At 36.0% G+C, this 25,000-nt stretch overlaps 2 protein-coding genes across 2 annotated transcripts in view; both read right to left on the bottom strand.

Annotated features, from left to right (window-relative positions):
• The window catches only part of LOC135210327 (uncharacterized), a 702,311-nt gene that overhangs the window by 308,710 nt on the left and 368,601 nt on the right, over nucleotides 1-25,000 (bottom strand).
• Nucleotides 15,431-25,000, bottom strand: part of LOC135210325 (poly [ADP-ribose] polymerase tankyrase-1-like) — a 331,749-nt gene continuing 322,179 nt past the window's right edge. The window contains exon 8 of the mRNA XM_064243208.1: nucleotides 15,431-17,612. The gene's annotated coding sequence lies outside the window, so the exon portion shown is untranslated. The remainder of the gene's footprint in view (nucleotides 17,613-25,000) is intronic.

Genomic DNA, 25,000 nt, shown 5'->3' with positions numbered 1-25,000 from the left:
ATATTCATTTAGGCATTGACTCAAGGAAACAGGCCAATCTACATATTTCTTTATTCCGACATTTCGTAATAACATTTATTAAATCTTCTGGGAATCTGTCAATTAATTAAAATAATAAAATTATAAAACAATCTCAAATTTACTAAAAATTAAAAAAAACTATAACAAGACAAAAATTTACTAAAATATACAATTACAAAAAAACATGATCTAAAAGCTGAGACCGCCGACCAACCTTAAGTTAAGGGAAAGGAAGACTGAATGACAGGAGACAACAAAAGAGGAGACACGTTAACCAAAGTAAAGTTGGATGGAGGAGGTTTGGGTATTCAACTGGGGAACCAGCTGCTTAATGAGCAACGACTCTAAAATGGGTAGTTCTTGGGGTCTGGTGTTTGTCCTATGATGCAAAAATCGTCTCTTTCGATTTGTGCTTTGCAGATTTTTGCATGGTTCCTGATATTTGAATGTTCAGGGTTGGAGAGCCTCCTTCCTGTTCGGAAACTTATTCCACGATGAGAATCGATTCTGACCCTCAGTAACCTCTTCGTAGATCCCACATAAGTCCCAGAGTGACACTGAGGTCAAGAAGGGACTCAACCGATCTTTACATTTGAAGAAAGACCCAATTGTTAAAAGAGATTTTTTGGTATTAGTTTAATACTGATTGCACCATAAACTAATACCAAAAAATTCCTTAACAACTGGGTCTTTCTTTAAATATAAAGATTGGTTGAGTCCCTTCTTGACCTCAAATAGCTCTCTTTGTGTAAATTCCCAGCCATTCCATTTACCCATCAGTGGCCTCTAACTTTTGATTGAAAGAAAGTAGTGTGTAACGTTCGCCCTCGTGTGCCCCTCCACCCGCCCCCTTGCCTTATGCCAGTGTCCTCTCTTTGCAGACAAACACCGTGCCTGATTGTGGTAAGAATTGGAAACCCTCGGAGCAAGGTTGCATTTTCAATCCGTTTGTGCAAATTTCCGAACGCCGTGTCTGGGTACCCCCAGCCACGTGTTCCGGTGGATCGACCAATCGACCCCCTTATTAGTCTCCTGGACCTCTGTAAATTAATGTAAATACAGTGCATTTAAAACTAAAGTCCAGCTTTTATGTAAATTCCTCCTTCCTCAGTAATATCGGCCTTATGCCTTAGTAATTATTTTCTTTTTGTTCTGATCTCTCATCCTCCATTCAAGGCCAAATTTTTCAGTGTTAATTACAGTTTCTAGGAGTGAACGAGCTAAAATCAGAATAATGGCGACCTGGCTAGTCTTCTGTAGTGATTGTTAAGCTAAAATCACGAAAGAAATGAATCTGAATTTAATATTTTTATGAGCAGGCGAAAGCAAGGTTTCCAAATTCTCCACAACAGGAATAAGGTAAATTTTATTTTTATTTTCTAGTTATTCGTGTAGAGCTAGGTATAATAGTTAGGGATATATAAAATCTGACTGCCTTTATAGCGATAGGAAATAGACCACGTGTAGGCCGATAGACTACAGCTCGAGATAGAAATTTTAATGTTATGTGACATTGCATAAATAATAGAGGTTAGGGAGTAAGATTCAAAACAAAAATAAGTGGGTTGTAAAGATATTTCGTGTTTTTCTTTATGTGAATCAACGTGCTCTCTCTCTCTCTCGCTCGCGCTAGCGGCCGCTTGCAGGTCTAAACAGGATAGGATTTTAAATCCCCTGGCCATGTGGTTCAAACCTATCCATTGCCCTGTTCATTAACAAAGAAATAGATGAGACAATAAGTAAGAAAAGAAAAACAAAGTGTTAGCGTAAAAATTCTTAACGTTAGGATGAGCAAAATCAAAGGTAGACATTTTTCCTTTTTCTTTATTTTCTGTGTAGAGAGTAATAATAAGGCAAATACTTTTGCGTTTCAAACAAGGGCCAGAACCAAGGAAAGTAAAGTCTTTTACGAGTTTCATGCATCTTTGTTTATATGCAAGTTGCCCCTTTGAGCTGTGAGCATCCATTCTCTCAAAAAAGCTATCTCTTCTCCCATTGGCTGTCAGAATTACCCCCTACAGAGACGAGGATTTAAAAGGATCAGAAGCCAGCGGCTCGTTTTCCTCACCTGCACCCTGCAGACACTGCCTTCTCCCCCCTTCTGCTTCCCCCCCTGGTCTCCTCTGGGAAGTCCTAAGTATTTTTAAATTTCCATAGTGCACAGAAACATCAAGGAGAAGACTATGTTCAAGCAACCTCCCCCCCCCCCCCCCCCCCCCCCCCCCCCCCCGCCCCCCCCCCCCCCCCCCCCCCCCCCCCCCCCCCCCCCCCCCCCCCCCCCCCCCCCCCCCCCCCCCACCCCCCCCCACCCCCCCCCCCCCCCCCCCCCCCCCCAGGATCCAGGTGCTGTGAGAATAATTCCAGTTCAGCCAGGGAATGGCTTTTACCTTTGTCTGTATTTCATTTCCTTTTTCCAAGGCGACTTGTTTAGTTTCTCACTCCCCTCCATCTGGGTTCTATTCTGTGATTACTCCCCTTGTGATACTAGTGAACATCATCCCTAGTAAATTCAAGCAACGAAATAGTACTCTTTGTGTAAATTCCCAGTCATTCCATTTCCCCATGAGTGGCCTGTAACTTTTAACTGAAAGAAAGTAGTGTGTAACGTTCGCCCTCGTGTGCCCCCCACCCCCCCGCCGCATGCCAGTGTCCTCTCTTTGCAGACAAACACCTTGCCTGTTTGAGGTAGGAATTGGAAACCCTCGGAGCAAGCTTGCATTTTCAATCCGTTTGCGCAAATTTCCAAACGCCGTGTCTGGGTGGCCCCAGCCACGTGTTCTGGTGGATCGACCAATCGACCCCCTTATTAGTCTCCTGAACCTATGTAAATTAATGTAAATACAGTGCATTTAAAACTTAAGTCCAGCTTTTATGTAAATTCCTCCTTCCTCAGTAATATCGGCCTTATGCCTTAGTAATTATTTTCTTTTTGTTCTGATCTCTCGTCCTCCATTCAAGGTCAAATTTTTCAAACTACAGTTTCCAGGAGTGAACGAGCTAAAATCAGAACATATATATATATATATTATATATATATATATATATATATATATATATATATGTGTGTGTGTGTGTGTGTGTGTGTGTGTGTGTGTGTGTGTGTGTGTGTGTGTGTGTATAAATATATAATATGAATAACCAAATTGTGCCAAGCACCACCAAATGAGCTCCCTCAAGAAATAAAGTGAATATACATAGTTATGGATGAAATGAAAAGAGAAATTCGGTGATAAAGTTACGAATCTAGAAGTTGGCGGAAAGTAATGGGACGTGAAGGTCTGGAAGAGACCGCAAATGAAAATAAAATTAATTGAACTGATGATTTGATACAAATACTCTCGCAATTGAATTATCTCTTTCCTAACAGGCCATCCATACAAACACTACGACATCTCCAAATGGCAGTCACTAAAGACATATATATCACGTAGCCATTAACAGGCAGAAAAACGAAAAGCAGATATCAGCAGGCATCACCAACATGTCATTACCACAATGAAATTGGAGCCAAGAGCATCAAATTCAAAGTTGGTAGTGTATCTAGCTTCTAATGCAATAATGCTTATAGAGGGTGAATATGGAGAAGTTTTCTCAATTTTATGTATTTTGCCTCTTACTGCCGATGAAGTAGAAAGTAGAAATTACAGAATCGCTCCAATAAGTCACTATTCAACTTAAATTATTTCAGTCCCGTACGTCTATACGTTCTCATGTGAGCTATCTGGTTTCATTATATTGCACTTCAGTCTAAAAGGTATAAATAGTGGATTTTTTCCAACTCAGTTTTGCTGGTTCAGACCCATTAAGTTCATAACGATCTCTTAAACGTTCATCCTAAAATGCAGGAAGGAACTCGCGTGTCATTGTAACTATACTATTTCATTTCTTATACAAACGAACTTCGTCCGAGTTCGTTTCTTCATGATGCCACAGTCTGGTTAGGTCCTTTAGCCAAGAACTCGCGGTCCTGGATATTTTTAAAAAAATCCCTGATCCTTTCTGTATACCATCAGTAGGTAGGTTGATACTTCTCGATGCACCAGTGGGAAGAAACCAAAATCGACGTGGATATATCGACTGTTCTTTGAGGTCTTTTCGGCACAAGATTCTAACATTATTTTGACAAATTTCTCACTAATAGAATGTTTCAGATTTTACCTTTATCTCCGAAAAACTTTTACCCGAAGACGACATACATCGATAACAAAAGCAGTCATGGTTCGATCTTTCCAAAAGTCGTGAAAATCAATCACAGAAACTCGGCACTACAAACCTATGAGGTATTGTGTACTGACTGTAAAACACTGCCTTCAAAGTTTACCTTTTTTTCAGCCAGAACATTTAGACAACGCTAACTTACCTAGACTGGACCTTTGAAAACTCGCTCTAAAGGTCTACGGCGAAAGACGGGGGCCAATTAATCATGCAGAATTACTTTTTAAACTTTAACGTTTACGTAGAACGCCCTGGATTTACTTGGTGAACGTACTTGTTTTTATTTCCATAAACGAGCTTATATAGAACACAAATGCTATTATTATTATTGTTATAAAATCCATCGTTTATGGAAAGAGATGATTTACGACATAATAAAAGAATCGAAAGCTTGAGTAGAATAAGATGTCTTATCGTATAAAAAAAATTTAAGCAAATGGGAACCCAAGGAGATGAAGTAATGAATATTAATATACAGCTGGAGGAAAAAAAAAGAGCTTATATTATGTAAGTGTTTAGGAATAAATGCAACGTATGATGGTATGATGAGAGAGAAGTGAGTCAATGAATGGGCGGGGCAAGCATGTGTGCAAACGGTCTGGAAAAGAATTCGAGTGTCTGTGGAATGTGTCATCCAAATCTCCTTTACAGACGTGAGGAGTGGAGGCTGAATATTACTGATACGTTGTTCATATGAATTATTTGCCCCGCAGAAAAGGCACTGGAATTTGTGAGCAATGTGGAGATACATACAGAGGGCAGTAACAGGTCTGGTATTAGTGAAAAGATTTCTGCGATTTTTTTGAGAAGGCATAATCCCTTGGAATGAATAAACAAACAATTTAGGCAAAATCTGCTTCCTATGTGTTTGGAGGAAGATGGGGAAAAACGCCCACATAAGAAATGTTGGAACAAAAAGGCCATAATATCGAACCAAATATTGTATGCAAGACAGCCGTGAATGACTGTTGAGTATAAGATGCTTTGTTGATGAGTCCTCTGTGTAGGATTATGGAAGTTTTCTGCACATGGAGTTCCATCCCCATTCGACTTAGAAATTAGTCTTATTGAATTTAGGCCAAAGGCCAAGCGTTAGAACCTATAAGGTCGTTCAGCAACGAAACAGAAGTTGACAAGAAGGTTCGAAAGGTATAAAAGGAGGGAAATCTCGCAGTTGCACCATGAGTCAATTGTTAGAAGAGGGTGGACAGTAAAACTGAAGAAAGAGAATGTGAACAGAGGTATGGTAAAAGGAATAAAAGTGGTTACAGCTAGGGGTCGAAGGGACACTGCACAGAACCTTTAGTAATGCATACAGTGCACTGCATGTGGTGCACTGACGGCACTACTCCTCTAAGGGGCTTAGAAATTATGAATGTAGCATTGGCCCCAGTCTTGCTATGTCTTTATTTACAAACATTCCCTATATCATGGGGGGGAAATTGGCTTACTCTTGCTCACACACACACAAACATATACATGTAAATGAAAAGGATAAAATTCTTAAATATTAACTTACACCTCACTTGATGGATATGTGGTTAAAATCGCTACGTCAAGTCGTTGGTTCCCGATGATTCAGGAATTCGGATGTTCCTGTTGACGAATTGCTCATCACTTATGATTCCCTTCCATGCAAATGTCCTGGTGCATGGGACAGACACACACACACATACATATATATAATATATTATTCCTGTGGTAGAGTAATTTTGATGTTAAATATTTACAGCTTAATGTTTGTAAATATAAAATTGTCCCAATGTGTGACAAATATCATATATATATATTATAATATATATAGATCGTTATAGATATATCTATATATATATATATATATATAATATATATAGATATATATAGATATATATATATTATATATATTCTTATTTATATGTATAATGCATGTGTATTAAGAAGCTTGCCTCACTTGTAAGATGTTCTGGGATCAAATACCAGGAAGTAAAGATTGAGTGGTACGAGGAAACTATTCAAGCCCATTTTGCTCTGTTAACTTAAAATTAAGCAATAATGATGTATCTAGGAATAGTTTGCATTCAGGGAGTTGGACTGATACATGGTGGCAGAAATCTACAATATACGTGTATATATGTATATGTATATATATACATTAGATATACATACTATATATATAGATATATATATATATATATATATATATAATATATATATATATATATATATATATGTGATATCATATCATACGCTTGCTCGTCTCATGTCAAATCCCTCCATTGAAATCTGTACTTTACACTATCTCTTTTAAAATGACTGGATCAACTTCATACATTCCTGGGCCAGTATTCATATCCTTGTAAAAAATTTCACGTATAAAACTAGATTTGATTAATTTTCTTACAAGTATTTTGTCTGTATAAACTATCTTATTTGCCCGTTATTTTACAAATGATTAGTTTCATTAACTTGAACAAAAACTGGACATTTCATCTGTGTATATCTTATCAATTTTTGGTTGTTCTATTACAAATTCCAGGGCTTTTCTAGTCTGAATGACCAGTATAAAAATATTGCAACACGACTTACATGGGATTTGATATACACATCCTTTAGTAAAGCAGGACACATATATATATGATATATATGATCTTACTTCCTTGTAATATTGTTCTTAAATGCTACATTATCTCTATGGTCCTTAGGAAGTGGTATACCTTGAAAACGGTTACTGCATGGTTGTACATACAAGCAAGTCTTCTGCATTGTATGTGTGTCTGTTGTTTTCACAAAAAGTATTTTCTTTATATTACACATACACACACACACACACACACACACACACACACATATATAATATATATATATATATATATATATATATATATATATGTATATATATATATTATATATATATATAATATATATATATATATCATTTATATTTATATATAGGATTACATGGTCTCTCGGAACTCTAATACTTTTGCATTAACCTATAACCTATCCAAATAGCCTAGCCCAAACCCTGATTAACGTCCAAAAAAAGCCAGTCCCCCAAAGATACTGGAGTATATGAAATCCCACACCTGGAATGCAACCCATCTTATATTGGTTTTACAGGTAAACCACTGCCCCAGAGATTAATAGAACATAAATTGTCAGTTAGGTGTGGACAACAGAGCTTTAGTATTTTTAACAATATAAATAATCATACCCACAGAATAAACTGGAATTTGTCACATATAATTTATAGCAGCTTTGTCGGTACAAAAGCCAGATGGTAGATTCAGCTTCAATTAAACACAGAAAGGTAATGAATATCTCCAAAGGGCTCCTGGGACTCAGATATCATAGATATAATCTTCCTCCAAAAATGCTTTAGAAAGATTAAATAGAAATTATCTACCAGGGTGACTTAGTGAAACAGCTTACCTGTGGATGGATCTCTTGGTATAAATACCACTTCTTCTGTAACTTTTCTCATTCATTACCTACTTGAAGAGATAGACAATACAGTCTCTGAATTATAGTATTTATTTTCCATAATTTGGCATTTTTGTGGGCTCCTTTTATAACATACATACATACATACTACATACATACAATACATATATATATAATATATATATATTATATATATAAGATATATATAATTATAATAATATATATCTATATATATATATATAATATATATATATGTCCTAGGGGTTATAATTAATAATATATTTAATATGTTCGTTGTGACATTTCTTGGAATGTGAAGACTGTTCACTTTTAACGAAAGCTGACAATTCATTTCTGGGATGGCGTGATACGAAAAGTGCATAGTTAAGCAGGTCAACGTTCGTGAGTTCATGGGGGTTTGTCCAAGTGCCTTTAGAAACTGGTTGTAGCCAGTAACGTAGGGCGTTAGCGAAGTGTGCATTCGTATGTACGTGTGCGCCTTTTCCTTTGATAATGGCGTCCTTAGCCAAGTCTATGGGAAGACTTGCAGAGAGATCCGCGGGAGGAAGGCAGAGCCGCGATGGCGAGTGCCAAAGTTTTTTTTAAACTGTGAGTGATATCTTGGCTTGGGAATGGGTAAGTGTTGAATTACTTTAGCCAAAGGGGTGGCTTGTTGATTGCTTGTAAAATGTCATATTCCATTTAAGCTGTTAGCTTTGTCTTTAAACTTATGTGTGCTAACGAGTGTGTTTCTCGTGTCTTTGTAACAGACGATTCTGGCAAGGGAACTGAGTGTTCTAGGGGGGAACCGAGAGTCCCATATGGGAGAAGAGATAATTGGTGTGACAAATTACTGATTAAGACATTTTAAATACTGGGGGGGGGGGGTTTAACTGAGTTAGTTAGTCTGTGAGACTTAAGTTATTATATTCCCATTGTTAAATAAACGTTATTTTTTGTATAACTTTGATTCTCATTTGATTACCTGTCAGAATGGAGAGAGAGAGAGAGAGGTTGTTGAGAGAGAGAGAGAGAGAGAGAGAGAGAGAGAGAGAGAGATTGTGTGTATCAGTTTGCCTACCGTTCGGGGTTCCACGTTTACCAAATAAAAAACGAGATTCATATCTCGTTACAGTGGTGGCGAGCAGCATAAGAGTTTTTTTTTTAAGCCTAGGTACACTAATGATGAGACAGGTGACCAGTTAAACATAGAGGGGTTATGATCATGTCACAGTTTTGTTGACTTAGCGATAGTTTTCGAACGACAAAGCCTTTTGTGGGATTGTGGAAAATTGTTAAATTGTTAAGATTTCAGTTACTAAGTGAGAGATAATGAAAATATCCGTCTGTTAGCTGTGGAATGATAGGAGAGAAATTGAACTGGACTCAGCATTTTGCTCAGGCCGGTCTGCCTCAAGCGACTGGGAAGTTCAGTTGGAAGTAAGAGGTTTGTGAGTGCGTTCCCGTGCGTGTGTGTGTGAGTAATCAAGTTTGCGTTGTACCAATGGGATTAGCGTGTTTTGCGGTCACGTTTTCTTCCATTGAGAAGTGGTGAGTGTTAAAGAGCCTTTTTTTAAACATGGGGAGGGTTTTTTGAATCATTCAGTGTTATGGGACTGGTTTAAGATGTCAAATTTTTTTTCCCATAGTAGCAGAAAGTGACGTGTTTTCTTTATTGGCGTGTGTTTAGAAGAGACGCATTCGTCCTTGTTTAACATATAAGTGTGTATAAAATGTTTTCATGCATGCGAAACTGTGCTTGGGTTGCATTTTTTGCCTGGAGACAGAGAGCGGCTACTCATTTTTACAGGCCCAGCACATTTCTTCTAACCGGCGCAGAGAGGTGTTGCAAGGGGAAGGCGACTGATGGCCTGCCTCGGGGGTATTGCAAGGGAGGGTACTACTACTGGAATACCTCGGGGGATACTCAAGACACTGTTCAGGGGGTTGGTGTCTATCGCTCAGTGGAGGGTGAAACTCATTTTTTTTTTTTTTTTTTTTTTTTTAGTGGGGGTGAACTCTCTCTTTGTCGGGGCATCGGGACGAATTTGCCCTTGATAATGAACTTTCCAATGCCGGGATATCAGCTGATAAAGATTAGTTGATGATGTGAGATGGCCATAGGGTCTTTTTTAAGAAAAAAGATTTTCTTTCTCTTGGATGAAGAGAAAAGGAAATAAAAAGAGATTTTCTTTCTCTTGAATGAAGAGAAAAGGAAATGAAATGCATTGAATGTGTACGTATAAGTTTTCCTTATGCTTTGGAATGCACAAATATAATGGGGACGCAGAGATTATTATTTTTTTTATTGTGTTGGAGAGATTGCTTTTAACTGGTGATAAGTGGTGTTGTATCTGATGATACCGGTGATTGGTGCCGAGTGCTGACTGATGATGATTGCTGAATGGTGTTGATTGTGGGGGTTTGGCAATACTAATGTATACGGGGGGAATTGCACCCTTACTTGGGATCTTTGCACAATTATTACTATGGAGAGTTATTATTATTAATAATAATTATTATCATTACTTGAAATATTTAACGGGAGAGTTACTTAAGTAGAATTATCATTACTCGAGACATATTTTACTAGAGATTTGAGATATTTCACTGGAGATTATTTTATAATTATTACAGATAATTATATTATGGAGAATTATTACATGAATTATGGGAGAAGTTTTGTGGTTAATTATTTGTTGAATTTTTATGACTTTGGAGAATATTTTAGTAATTCATGAGTGATGAGTCTGGCTGAATTTTGCTGAATCTGTGGTGAAAGGGCAAGCATTAACATTGGTGATGTTTTTTTTGTACTAATACTAGTGATTTTGATGATAGCAATTTTTGGTTATACTGCTGATAAAGATACTTCTGTTACTGATTTTTTTTCTGTACTAATACGTAGGTGCTGTAATGCTATCAAGGGTGGTGAAATCTTTTTTGAATTTGGGAGGAACTAACAACACATTTTTTTTTCTTTTTTTACGAGTTAAACAGATAATTGCTTGACATATGTGAGTTACGGGAGATAGTTAAAAATGCCGTTGATTTTTCTTTTCTCCTTTTTTAGAAGTTAGCCATCGCTGACACAAGTTTTTTTTTATCATGGGTGAATTTGAATTTATTTTTTCTCTCCGGTTTGTGTGAATATTTTTTTTAATATCTCAGTTCGTGACTTATAATCATTGTTCGGGAACGTGTTTGTGTTTTCAGCTGTTTGATGCTGCAGGGAGATTTATGGGAGAATTTTTGCATTTTTTTGAATGCATATGTAATGGCACTACATTTTTTTGTTCTCTGGATATTTGTGTTCCAGAAATTGTGAGTTTCTTGCACAATACCTTTGTTGTGTTTGTGACAACTTTGCCAGAGATAGGAAACTTGGTTAAGTTTTCTAATGGCCTATGTCGAAGTGCATATGGAGAAGTCTTTGCTTAGACACTTTGAATTTGGAGTTCTGTTATAATGAGTTGTGGCACATTGGTGATTTTTTCTAGAATTTCCTGGACAATTTTATTTGCCGAGTTTTTGCCCTTTTTCAGCAGTTATGCTAAGGAGAGAGTTTTAAAGTTTTTCACTATAACTTTGAGTTATTCTCTGGAGAATTAAGAGGTATATTATTTTGGAGTTATAATTTGAGATATAATATATTGGAGATATATTTTGGCCATTTGATATTTGCCTATGTGGTGAGAGCTATGTTTAGTTCAATTATTTTGCAGTCATCTTTGTTGCAAATGGAGACACTTTTGAGGAGATATATGGGCAATATTTGTGAGTGGGTCAGCTGGATGCTTTGAGTGCACATTTTTTTGGAGATGGGATTTCATTTTTGATTATCCTGCTTGAAGATTTATTATTTTTTGGAGACTTCTTTTATTCCACATGGAGTTATTGGTGAAATAGGGGAAAGTATTTTTATTTGCCGAAATAGAGGTGAATATTTTTTATTCCTGGAGTGGTGGTTTTTTTTATTAACACGTGGTTATTGGAGAAATAAGAGGGAATATGGTGTGGGGGTGGTTGTTAATCAAATGGAGGAAATATTTTTATTACCGGAGTGGTTTTATTATTAATATGGTGTCACATATTTATATATATGGAGGTGGAATTAATCTTTGGCAGGTGACCTTTTTTGTGGTTATGATTTTTGAGTTTAATTTCTCTGGGAGTTTTTTCGATCCAAGAGAAGAGTTCTGTGGTTCTTTCTTTTTGGTTTCGTGACTAATTGGAGGCGAGTGGCATTACTGCATTGTGGTCCTATGGAGATGATGTGCATTTTTTATGTTCACAAGTGTGTTATTTTTGGAGGCATATAATTGCTGCATTACGAGTTTATCGTAGCCTTTTTTATCCTGAATAGGTGATATTTTTTTTTATATAATTGGGCAGTGTTATGTGAGAGATACGTCTTAGTCATATCCTGGAGTTAATTTAGTGAAATATGCTTAGTTCGTGTCAGTACAGACCATTTTTCTTGAGAATCATGAGTTTCTGAACTTGCGAGTCTGATTAGACATTTTTTTTTTGTGCTGCTGTTTGAGCACACGTCCGCAGGTGGATTTTTCTGCTGACAAGCGCTGCGATGTGTCCGGTGTGCTGATTCCTTTCCTCTTATGGTGATTGCTCAGAGTTTTTGCAATATCTGGAAATGTTGACAATAGCATTTCACGAAAGCGCATGGGTAAGAGTTTGCTTTCTGGTCGTCTTCGGTCGATAAAAGTTGCGGTGTCAAAAATTCCGTAACTATACATGGGGCATTTCTTGGGAAAAACGCGGGATTATGTGAGTTATGCATATGTATATTATGTGTTTTGTGATGGGGAAGTTTACTTGTGATTATCTTTTTTCTATTTTTCTTCCTTTTCCTACGACAGATGTAATTGGGATTTAGCTTTAAATAGCATTTCATTTTGGACGGGAGATGTAATTTATCGGGGTTGTTATTTACATAAATGGGTATTTGACATTAAGTCTCATTGTAATTAATTATATGAGCAGTAAAGGGTTTTTGCTGTTAAAAAGTTGGAGATTTTTACTGATTTTGTGAGCTCCTGTAATACTACAGCTTGAGAGAACATTTTTTATTCTGGGCTTGTTACGTGACTTTTTCTTCTTGGGCTCATTTTTTTTTCGTTTTTTTTTACTTGTGAGAATGTTTGAGTTTGAAATGTGAGTGCAGAAGTCCGTGGAGTTATTGTGAGTTCTGGATTGTGTGTGTGCTGATGTGTGAGTTTGGAGAATTGAGTTAGAGAACTTGATTTTTTTTTTTTCATTTGCGAGTTGTGATGATGACTTATGATTTAGTGGTCATATTAAGTGGAGTTGATTGGGAGATGTTCAGTTAGTATTTCTGACGTTTTGAGGTCATTATCTGATAAAAGTAGTATGTCTGGGGTTAATTCTTTTTTGATTGACCGATGACTTGACTAACATACTAACACACCATAATCGTCGTTCCCAGACGCTAGCAAGACGTCCACCAGCCGTGCAGAGATTGCTGTCGTTTATCCAGGGTGATTATGAGAGTTTCCACGAGTCTACAGAGTTCTACAGCGCTTTTGGGTCTACAAAGCCGTTAGGAGTCTTCTAAAAGGAGGGAGGCCGTTCGCCTTCCTACAGCTATCTACAGCCAGTTGCAGACAAAGAGGGATATTCAAGATTCCCAATGGAAAAATTTATGCGTCCAACTGTTATTGGAGATGAAGCGTGATAAGACTTTACTTTATAATGCCAGAGACGTGCATTTATTGTTATTAGGGTTGAGCCGGCCAATGTTTTTTATATTATATTGGCTGTTTTGTGTGACCATTTGCTAGGCAGGTGCTAGCAATTTTTGGTGGCCGAGCTTCTGTGAGTCCTAGGGGTTATAATTAATAATATATTTAATATGTTCGTTGTGACATTTCTTGGAATGTGAAGACTGTTCACTTTTAACTTCCCATAGAGACAAGAGTCCGAAGCAATGGCCTGAGAAAGCTGACAATTCATTTCTGGGATGGCGTGATACGAAAAGTGCATAGTTAAGCAGGTCAACGTTCGTGAGTTCATGGGGTTTGTCCAAGTGCCTTTAGAAACTGGTTGTAGCCTTTAACGTGGGGCGTTAGCAAAGTGTGCATTCGTATGTACGTGTGCGCCTCTTCCTTTGACAATGGCGCCCTTAGCCAAGTCTATGGGAAGACTTGCAGAGAGATCCGCAGGAGGAAGGCAGAGCCACGATGGCGAGTGCCAAAGTGTTTTTTAAACTGTGAGTGATATTCTAGCTTGGGAATGGGTAAGTGTTGAATTACTTTAGCCAAAGGGGTGGCTTGGTGATTGCTTGTAAAATGTCATATTCCATTTAAGCTGTTAACTTTGTCTTTAAACTTATGTGTGCTAACGAGTGCGTTTCTTGTGTCTTTGTAACAGACGATTCTGGCAAGGGAACTGAGTGTTCTAGGAGGGGACAGAGAGTCCCATATGGGAGAAGAGATAATTGGTGTGACAAATTACTGATTAAGACATTTTAAATACTGGGGGGGTTAACTTTAATTACTGGGGGGTTAACTGAGTTAGTTAGTCTGCGAGATTCTAAATTACGGAAAGCGCCCTAGATCGAGGGGTGATTTGTAAGGTCTCAGAATCGATATGAAACTTATGGAGTCTCTTGTTGGCTGATTGGATAGAGTCACTGACTGTCCATGAGTTCGTCCCCGTCCAACTTGGACGGTGGGGGTTCCGATCCCATGGGGGAAGACGAATAGCATTATTCAATTAAAAATTCGCCCTTCGGTACAAAATATGGAAACAAAATTATATTCATTTGGGATGGTAAAGTGAATTTAGATAATTAAAGGACATTTGTAGCTTGAATTGATATATAAATGGATCACGGTTCGATGTGATAATTATTCATAACAAAAGGCTACGTGCTGTCAAACGCTCGAATTGGCCAACATGGTAGACGGGGTTTCATATCGATTCTAATTACGAAAGCGCCCAGATCGAGGGTGATTTGTAAGGTCAGAATCGATATGAACTTATGCGTCTCTGTTGGCTGATTGGATAGCGTCACTGACTGTCCTGATTTCGTCCCCGTCCACTTGGACGGTGGTTCGATCCCATGGGGGGACGAAATTATTATCAATTAAAAAATTCCTCTTCGGTACATATATGAAAATATATACATTTGGCGGAGGTAAAGTGAATTTAGATTATTAAAAGGACATTGTAGCTTGAATTTGATATATATATAGATATATATATATATATATATATATATATATATATATATATATATTATATAAATAAATATGCACACACACACACACACACACACACACACATATATATATATATATATATATATATATATATATATATATATATGTATATATATATATATATATATATATCATATATATATATATATATATATATATATATATATATATGTGTGTGTGTGTGTGTGTGTGTGTGTATATATATATATATGTACGTATGCAACTCTTAAATGATCCGTGACCTGGTTCTGCAAAACAAATGAAGGTTACGGTACGCGCAGCTATAAGGTTGAACATCAATCATTCACTGCTGAGAATGCAAGGCATTTGGGTGGACCTGAATACTTTATAGAGAGAAAACCTCAAAAGAGAGAGAAAACTGTATACTCATCCACGATAAATGGTATGATAGCCATCAACTATAGATTTAAACCTTTAGATGTACAGGTAGAATTGATATTATGGTCTGAGCAAAGCTTCAGATGTATGACTCTACTGAAAAACTATTAAGATGAAGCTAAACCTTTAATTACAGACCTGACAAACCATTACAGGTTACTGTTGTTAAAATTAATACAGTTTGCTTTACTAAAAAACTTTCTAAATGTACTTGGCACCAAAGTAAGACAATAAAGCATTCAATATGATAACAATTCAATACATCTCTCCTGAATCATTAGTAGAACCAATGTGCAAGAAAATCTCAAATTTAAAAACCCTTCATCATTATCTCCTATGCCACAGAATTGGATTGAGGCTATACTTCAACTCATGGCTGAGTATCCTCATTTAATTTTGCTATAGCAAGATATCTCAAGGCCAAATTAACAAAATTGATGAAACTTGGCCTATATATGAAAAGAAGACCTTTTTGCAGGGATTAACATTCTGGAGGAATCTGCTGAAAGTCAAGGGATCATTTCAGTATTTTTGTTAGTTTAAATGGTTTACAAAATAATTATTTAAGCCACTTTTAAAATTGACACATCATTGGAGTAGTTCCATAATCATTAAGCTTACCACATTTACAGTCCAATCTGAACTTGGGGCATTCACTTGTACTGTCAAGCTGACCATCATTACACCATAATATTCTACATGGATTTTGTCACCTATCGCTTTGTGGCCTGTTGCTCAATTTACCAAAAACTAATGATTATAGGATTATACAGCCACAAAACTGGAGATCCTCATTTATCAATTTACCTGACACTTCCTGAGCAGTCATCAGATGAAACTTGAGTTGTCTAGCACTTACGGTAAGTCCTACAGAAGGCCAATTCTGGAGCTGTTAACCAATTTTAGAAGTAAGCCACAATCAGGAAGAATTTGGGTTTAAAAGGAACACAAATGGAGATACCAAGAATGCCCTTCCCTATATGGCAGTAAAGAAACAATCAGACATAGAGGTGTGTACATGGAACACTATGATGGTTGTGGAGGAGCTCACTTCAAGAATTAGGCAGATTTAAAACCAAACCCTAGTTTACACAATGGCAAAATTACACCAATCTTTGACTTGATTACCTTGGAGCATAAAAGAGTCCCTTCCTCTACGCTATTCTTACATGATTCTAAGATAATCATGTTTCTGTACAACCATAGGGTAAGTTTCCAACCCATCCTGTCATACCAGCGTCATCATGCAACAACAACATTAATTCATACCCCATAGTTGTGACTGGACTATATTATTCATAATGGCACGACAAATAATCCAGGGCTTTAGTAAAAATCTGCAAACTTAAATCATGATAAGGTATTTTGAACTATGCATTTAGAGCCAAGTGAATTCTAATTCTTGCTTCTGTATACTTTAATGTATCATACATTAACTTTGTACAGCTTGTTATACCTGTTCAAAGTTTATAACAGTATCATATCACAAAATATGCCTGTGTGCAAATCTACATTAACTGCATAGACATATGCAGTGAATTTCCATTGCTGCATTGTACACTACTACAAGCATTGGTAATAAAGGTTGCTAATTTCAATTACAAGATTAGCCCTTTTTTGTGGCGGAGGCTTGATGACTGAGCTAAAAAAGACCAGCATTAACAGAAACCTGCAGTTTGATTTACTTACATTGCATTCTTGTTCATTAAAACAAATCTGTCAGGAATATATCAATATTTTGCTTGAAAATATACTATTGAAACAATTTTTCCAATTTTTTGTCATTATTTTTAATAAACAGTCAATGGTTTAGAAAATTAAGCAATGTTAAAATATATTTTCACTAGATATACGTATTACAGCAATGTTAAAATATATTTTCACTAGATATATGTATTACAATCATAAAATATTTCACCACAAAAATCTTCATTAGTTTCTTCTCTCACCCCTCACACTTATCTGAAGCTTGTCGTGGATGTATGGACGAAGTCTCTGACTAGAAAAGCAATAATATGGTACATTTCAGTACTTTCTACTTATATCTCACTGTTTCTTTGTTTTAATATATCTTCCAACATATCCTAATTTCTTTCAGTAGGATCGGTATTCTTCTTTGAGAAATGGTGCTATTCTAATCTCCAAAGTAATTGACAGACTGCAGAATATCCTACACTGACCGATGAAAAATATTCTTGCAGTAACATTGGGATTGAAGGCAGACTATTTCTTCACTGTCTGAGGAGCAGCAGGAAGGCAGTAGAACAGCAAGAATCTTATCGCCAATATCTGTTGATTAGAAAAACCAGTGCGATAGGGAAAACAAATCAGACTTTTTGTACAGATATAGCACCTTGTAAATGTATTTTATTATGTCAACCAAAGCACGCACTCAACGCATTTCATAAAATATTTTAATATCTACAATGAGCCTTAGAATTCTAACCTCAAGGATATATATATTCATACATACATATTTATGTACATACTCAAGCATATAATGTAGTACCTCAGGGACTTTACTGTAATCTTTACCACTTAGTATCGTTATTTCTTTAATGTATTTTTCAATCTTTAGGCTCCTACTGTTCTTATGTTCTTAACTGCTAACATGAGAATACTCCAAAACAGCAAAACGTTTTCTGTGAATGTTGCATGACAGACAGCGAGTAGCTTGGCGGTGCAGATCAGTTAGGTGGTAGGTCAGATCTCTTCTGTTGAACAAATGCTGATCTAGATCGCTCACATACTGACACTGGGGGGTTCGGGTGTTACAAGCTCCATGACTTTTGTACTAATTTATTAGATACATATGCTAAAATTTGTTTGATATTTAGGACTACATATCATGAACTATCTAGTACACAACTATTTGATAGCTATTAAGATTCATACAGGTGAACATGACTCATTTTGATATTTGATCTTGCCTACGTTTTTGGTTAATTACCTCTACGTCAGAGTGCCATGAAAATTTCCTCCCAGGCCCTTGGTGACAGGTTTTATCATATATACATGCTGTTTTGGTGACTAGGATTTAATTTCTGAATACACACAATACTAAAGAAATGTATGTTTTGCTAGTTGTCTAATAATTCTGGTACTCGAAATATATAAAGGATTTAATTTCTGAGTACAGTACTACAAAAATGTGAACATTTCATGTTTTGCTAAATGTCTAATAATTCTGGTGCTTGAAATGTATAATAATACATAAGTACAAACCTTATAATATTAAATTTATAATAATCAAGCGATAAAGAAACTAGTATGAGATTGCAAAACATGCAAAAAATTCACTTTCAATTTAAGGACATAATAAATATATAAGGAATTTATCAATTTATAAACGAATAAGGGTAAAGAGGATTAAAGCAATTACCATGAGATTATTAATCAATCATTTGACAGAAATACCAATCCCCTTCAAATAATATGAAAACGAATGACTCATAAAAATCTAAAAGACTAACAATGTCAAACAACTATCAAATTAATAGCAGTGGAATAAAATGAATCTTAACACCTACTGTAAAAGTCATCATCCACAGGAAAAGGGAAACCTAGAAGCATATCACCTGACTTAAGACATATAGATGTTGGATTGATACCAATATCCATCCTGACGAGAACCATTATTAAATAATATTGCAGTTATGAGGATATAGTAAAATAATATATAACCACCTCTAAGCATGTTGTTGTTGTTGGCGCACGCACGCACACACACAGTTTCTCTCTAGACAATAGGATTAACAGCTGCCCTATTTCAAAGTGCTGTGAATAACTCGAACAAGCATTTGCTTCTCCTTTCTCCAGTTAAAGAAGCCCTTGCAGAGAGAGAGAGAGAGAGAGAGAGAGAGAGAGAGAGAGAGAGAGAGAGAGAGAGAGAGAGAGAGAGAGAGAGAGAGAGATTCAAAGCTCTACAACCAATGGCTTTCCTAGACAAGCGTTGCTAGTATCGGAGGACTTGCAGTGGAACAAATGGAACTAGGTACCGTTGTATAAGTTTTGACAATAATATGACCAATAAAAACCTTATTACTATTATTTTATTATTATCACTCCCACTATTATTATAATATTCTTGTAATATCTACGGAGCCTTTCGGACAGATTCCTAAAACGTTTGAGCTAAATTTAAATACCAATCCTCTTAATTACATTTAAGTTACGGTATTTAGATTTAATCTTTGTCACAACAATTACTGGTGTCATCGATAAACATTCTGGCATTTACATTCTCTCTCTCTCTCTCTCTCTCCTCCCCTCTCTCTCTCTCATACTGCTATTCTCTCTCCTCTCACTCTCTCTCTCTCTCTCTCTCGTCCCTCCTCTTCTCTCTCTCTCTCTCTCTCTCTCTGTGTTGATATATCTAAAATGGAACTTTCACCTAAAGTCTGTGCTCCTTTGGCTGCTTCATGGTTTATCATCTTTTGTTGACATAACTGTGGCATTTTATATGAAAAATTTACAATGAATAATGCACTGATTAAGAACTCTTTTTGGAACAGCAAGGAGGTATAGTATATCAAACCGATGAAGTTCATGCAACTTATTCTCTGAGGGCCAAAAATTGTAAATCACTGGAAAAGATATTTTAACAGCAAGAATAAGATATGCAGAAGATACCAAAGTAGTTTTTGTTCATGTTAGAGATGGTGATAAAACTATGAATTGGACAGTCACTAAAAACGGGTCTGTTCTAACAAACTGCTAGGAAGATAATCAAGCTGCTTCATGAAAGGAAAGTTTTGATAAGATTATAATTATACAGCCCAGGGAATTACTATTTGGTCAATTTTTTATAATATGAAAATATACATGGTTTGAAGTGTTATTAAGTGGGGTTCATGAGACAGTAAAATGATAATTTGCAATTAAATATATCTTATATATAAAGCTGAAGGTAGGCTACGTATGTAACCATGCATATTCACTAAAAATGGCGAAACTACTGGACCAAATTGAGCCAAAGTTGGACCATATATGTAGATTTTATACAGAATGGTTTTTAACCAGGTGGCGTATTGATCCAGATATCCAGCTATGCTGACGACTTTATTATTATTCTTAGAAAAACCCAAAGCATTATTCTGATAGACCTTTTCACGAGGCTTCAAAATATGCTGTTAATTTTCTTCTGGGATGAAAAATAACGATGATATTCGGAGATGGTTTTTAGCCGGGTGTCGTCTGGATCTGAATATCTGGCCATGCTGACTTCTTTAATATTAGTTGTAGAGAAAAACAAAAAAATTATTCTCATAGAACTTTTCACGTTGATTCCAAATGTGCTCTAACTTTTCTTCTGCAATGAAAAATAATGATGATACTACAGTTCAAACAATGCTGGCCTAAGGTTTCCCACCGCCAGGCGCTAGCCGGCAGAGCCAGCTAGCATGTGAGTGTGTATTTAAATAAAAGAATAAATATATATTATAATAATAAAAGGAAACCATAAAAATGCCAAATTGCAGAAAGTTAATGCTATATTTCGGTCAACTGTCTCTCTTCCGGCAGGTGATGAATGAGAAGTTACAGAAAAGCAGTATTGATACCAAGAAGTCCAGAAGTCAGTTGACAATCTCTCTTTAATCCTCTTAATAGCTGGTTGGAGGAAGATTTCATCTATAATATCCGAGTCCCAAGCTCCTTTTGAGAATTTCATTGTTTCTTTCTTTAATCAATTATAAATTTCTAAGAGGTTAGCCGGCCTACTTTCCCCTTCCTTATTCACACTTTCTCCCAGTCATGTTGTCATTCTGAAGATTTTTGTCACAAACTCAAAGAAGCACATACACTACTTCACAACATAAAACTTTTTGGCTTAGATGTAGATTCCCTATGCACAAAAGTACCAGTACAGGATGTTCTACAGTTTTTGAGAAAAAAATTAGCACCCTATACAGATCATTTCCCACTAGTCCTAGATAAAATCATAAAAGATAGTTGAATTATGTGTATCAAATAATGTCTTTTCATTCGGGGAGTCATTCTATAAACAAACATTTGGGTGCAACAGGAGCCGCCCTTTAAGTCCTGTTTTAGCTAATCTATACATTGAATATTTTGAAACATAATAAGTGCAATAAAACCTAAAACCATGCTGTGGATGAGATATGTAAATGATATCCTAACATTTTTGGATAATAGGTGGGACAATTTCAACAAATTTATTTCAAAATTAAATGCATTAGTGCCTAGCATCAAATTTAAAGTTGAATGGGAAACAGACAACAAAATTACTCTCCTCAATGTCTTAACCTTTAAGAGCCAGGTTAAAAAAATCATATGCAGCACCCTAGGCCGGGGAATCTTTGAGGACAGCCAACTTTAGAAAAAGGTACATCAGGCCAATTTAAGAAAAAACATGTCAATGGCTAGAGGAAGATATGCAAATGCACATGCAAAAAGCCTATTTACAACCCACTGTGGGGCCTTTTTTACATTTGCAAAATTATAATTATAGCTCACACAAGAACTAAAATCAGTAACAAATTCTGAGTATATTTGTTGGAAAATATTTATATAAATTTACTGAGATTGCAGTAACTTTTATGACTATACATGCTTTTTCTAATATTTCTTTGCAAAATTATAATTATAACTGACATATTATCATAAAAGATAAAAACAAAACCAACAGCAACCCCTGGGTATATTTATGAGCAAATAAAAAAAAAAAAAAAAAAAAAAAAACACACACACACACACACCATGCCCCCTTGAAGTCAAGATCACAACTAACTCATGAGTTGCCTACTTGGCTGATCTGAGCCAGTTTAAAAATTCCCACCCAGATTCCCCATAACAATGGCGTGTAACATTGATGCTCACCATCCACCACCCTAAACCTGTTATTGCTACTCATATGAGGGTATCTGTCCATTATGGGTTATTAATTAGTATAGACATGAGACATGACAGAAGACAAATTGCGTATTTCTCTATGGAACATATAGTATACCCATTATTCGGGGAAAAAGGCTATTAAAAAAAGAACAGGTATAAACATTAGTTGGTTTCTCTTGAGTTTTAACTAACAAAACTTGTTTAAACTATTATCAGATTTAAGCTGTTTGCAGGGGGGTCTGGTGCGCATCCCCAGGGAATACGGGGGCAACACTGTACTAAAGAAAACCAACATTTCCACTTTAATACATTCACCATTTTAGTTATCATAACAATTCTATCAAAATTAGCATAGCCAGCAATTTATTCTTACGAGCCTTATGGATTTGCCACCCAGATTTCCTGGAAAAGGAAACTGAACTAATCCGTAAGCAGCTGTCCTCTTTAAAGTACCCTGACCATATAAGTAACTGAGAAAACGATCCCTAAAACTAACATAATCTTCTACCATCCTCCTCAAAACAAGACCAGAGAAATGCCCAACAATAAAACAAAAATCCCACACCTGAACAGGATTAAGACGTTAACATAGGCACTTGGAAACTCTAACCCTTTTGCTTTTACCTACCCAAATACCTTAGCCAAATCCCTTATTAACGTCCAACAAAAGCCAGTCCCCAAAGACACAGGAGTAGTATATGAAATCCCTTGCTTCAACTGAGAACAATCCTACATTGGTTTTACAGGTAAATTACTCCCCCAGAGATTAATACAATATAAATGTTCAGTTAGGTACGGACAACAGAGCTCAGCTATTTTTCACCTAATAAATAACTATAACTACAAAATAAACTGAAATCAGTGGCGTATAATTTATAGCAGCAATTGTTGGTTCAAAAGCCAGATTATATAATCAGCTTTGACTAAAAAAGAAACAAGATGAACCTCTCAAAAGAAGCTTGGGACTCAGATATTATAGATAAAATCTTCCTCCAACGAGCGATTGAGAGGATAAAGAGAAATTGTCACCTGGGGTGATGTAACAGCTGGCCTCTGGACCTCTTGGTATATATACCACTTTTCTGTAATTCTTTTCATTCATCACCTGCCTGAAGAGACAGACAGTTGCTCTGAGTATAGCATTAACTTTCTACATTTTGGCATTTTTATGGGTTCCTTTTATTAGATGGAATTCTGTTTCATCAGAAAACATATAGTACATATGCATATACATAATACATACACACGCACACACATATATATATACTATATATATATATAGATATAATATATATATATATATATATATATATATATATATAATATCTAGTCCCCCCGTATTGACGGGGATGCATACCAGACCTCCCCCCCAAAAAAAAATAAATAGTAAGAACCCGCAAATAGTTGGAACCCCTATAAAATACTTAAAACTTCCTATTTTGGTAATTAAAACTCAAGAAAAACCCACTAAAATTTTTAAACCTGGTTTTTTTAATAGTTTTATTACAAAAAGTGCATTTTATGATGAAATTGATAAAAAAAAAAACAGGAATTTGTGGATATTTCTCAGAAAAATACTGTGAATAGGCAAATTTTCCAGGAATAATGAGGGGAAACATTCCAGATAGAAATCCGCGAGTGTGTGAGTCTGCGAATCCAGAGAACGCGAATACAGGGGTCCACTGTATGTGTGTGTGTGTGTGTGTGTGTGTGTGTGTGTGTGTGTATGTCTGTGTATATATATATATATATATATAATATATATATATATATATATATATATATATATATATATATATATATGGCAGTCCCCGGGTTACGACGGGTTCGGGTTTACGACGTTCCGAGGTTAAGGCGCTTCTCAATTATATTCATTAGACATTATTTCCAGGATTATTTTCAGGATTACGACGCATGTTCCAGGTTACGACGCCTACAACGCTCATCTGGCAGATGAAATATGACACCAAAAATGCAAAAAATATCAATATTTGAAGGTTTTTTTGATGAAAAATGCAATAATAGAATGCAGTTTTACATAGTTTTCAATGCACCTAAAGCATTATAAGTTAAGGTTTTCTTAGGATTTTTTACGATGTTCTGGCTTACGACGATTTTCGGCTTACGAAGCGTCTCAAGAACGGCAACCCCGATCGTAACCGGGAACTGCCTGTGTGTGTGTGTGTGTGTGTGTGTGTGTGTGTATATATATATATATATATATATAGTATATATATATATGTGTGTTGTCTGTGTGTGTATATATATATATATATATATATATATATATATATATATATATATATATATATAGTATATATGTGTGTGTGTGTGTGTGTGTGTGTAGTGTGTGTATTATATGATATATATAATATATATATATATATATATATATATATATATATATTATATACACAGTGGAACCTCTACATACAAAAGTCCCTACGTACGGAAAATTTAGGTTACGAAAGCAAAGACGAAGATTTGTTTTGCTTCTGTATATGAAAATAATTCAGATTGCGAAAGGGTAAAGTCCGAGATTTGCCCGGGCCGCTGAGAACAATTTTAAAACTGATGAGCTGCCAACTCTAGACTCGCCACCATCCTCCCGCTCTCCCATTGGTTCCTGATGCTACTCATTATATTTCATTTGTTAACGTAAATTCGTGTTAGTTATTTCGTTTTTGTTGTGCTGCAAGTTACTTTATCGTGTTTTGTGTGAACTTAATTACTTAAGTTATTAGCCATGGGTCCCAAGAATGTTGCTGAAGTTCACGGAAAGAAGAGGATGCTTTCTATGGAGAACGAAGATGGCGACAATC

This window comes from Macrobrachium nipponense, chromosome 39 (assembly GCF_015104395.2).
Source record: "Macrobrachium nipponense isolate FS-2020 chromosome 39, ASM1510439v2, whole genome shotgun sequence".
NCBI classification, from domain to species: domain Eukaryota; kingdom Metazoa; phylum Arthropoda; class Malacostraca; order Decapoda; family Palaemonidae; genus Macrobrachium; species Macrobrachium nipponense.
Note: the sequence above shows the minus strand (reverse complement) of the source record. Positions and strands in the feature narration are given on the sequence as shown.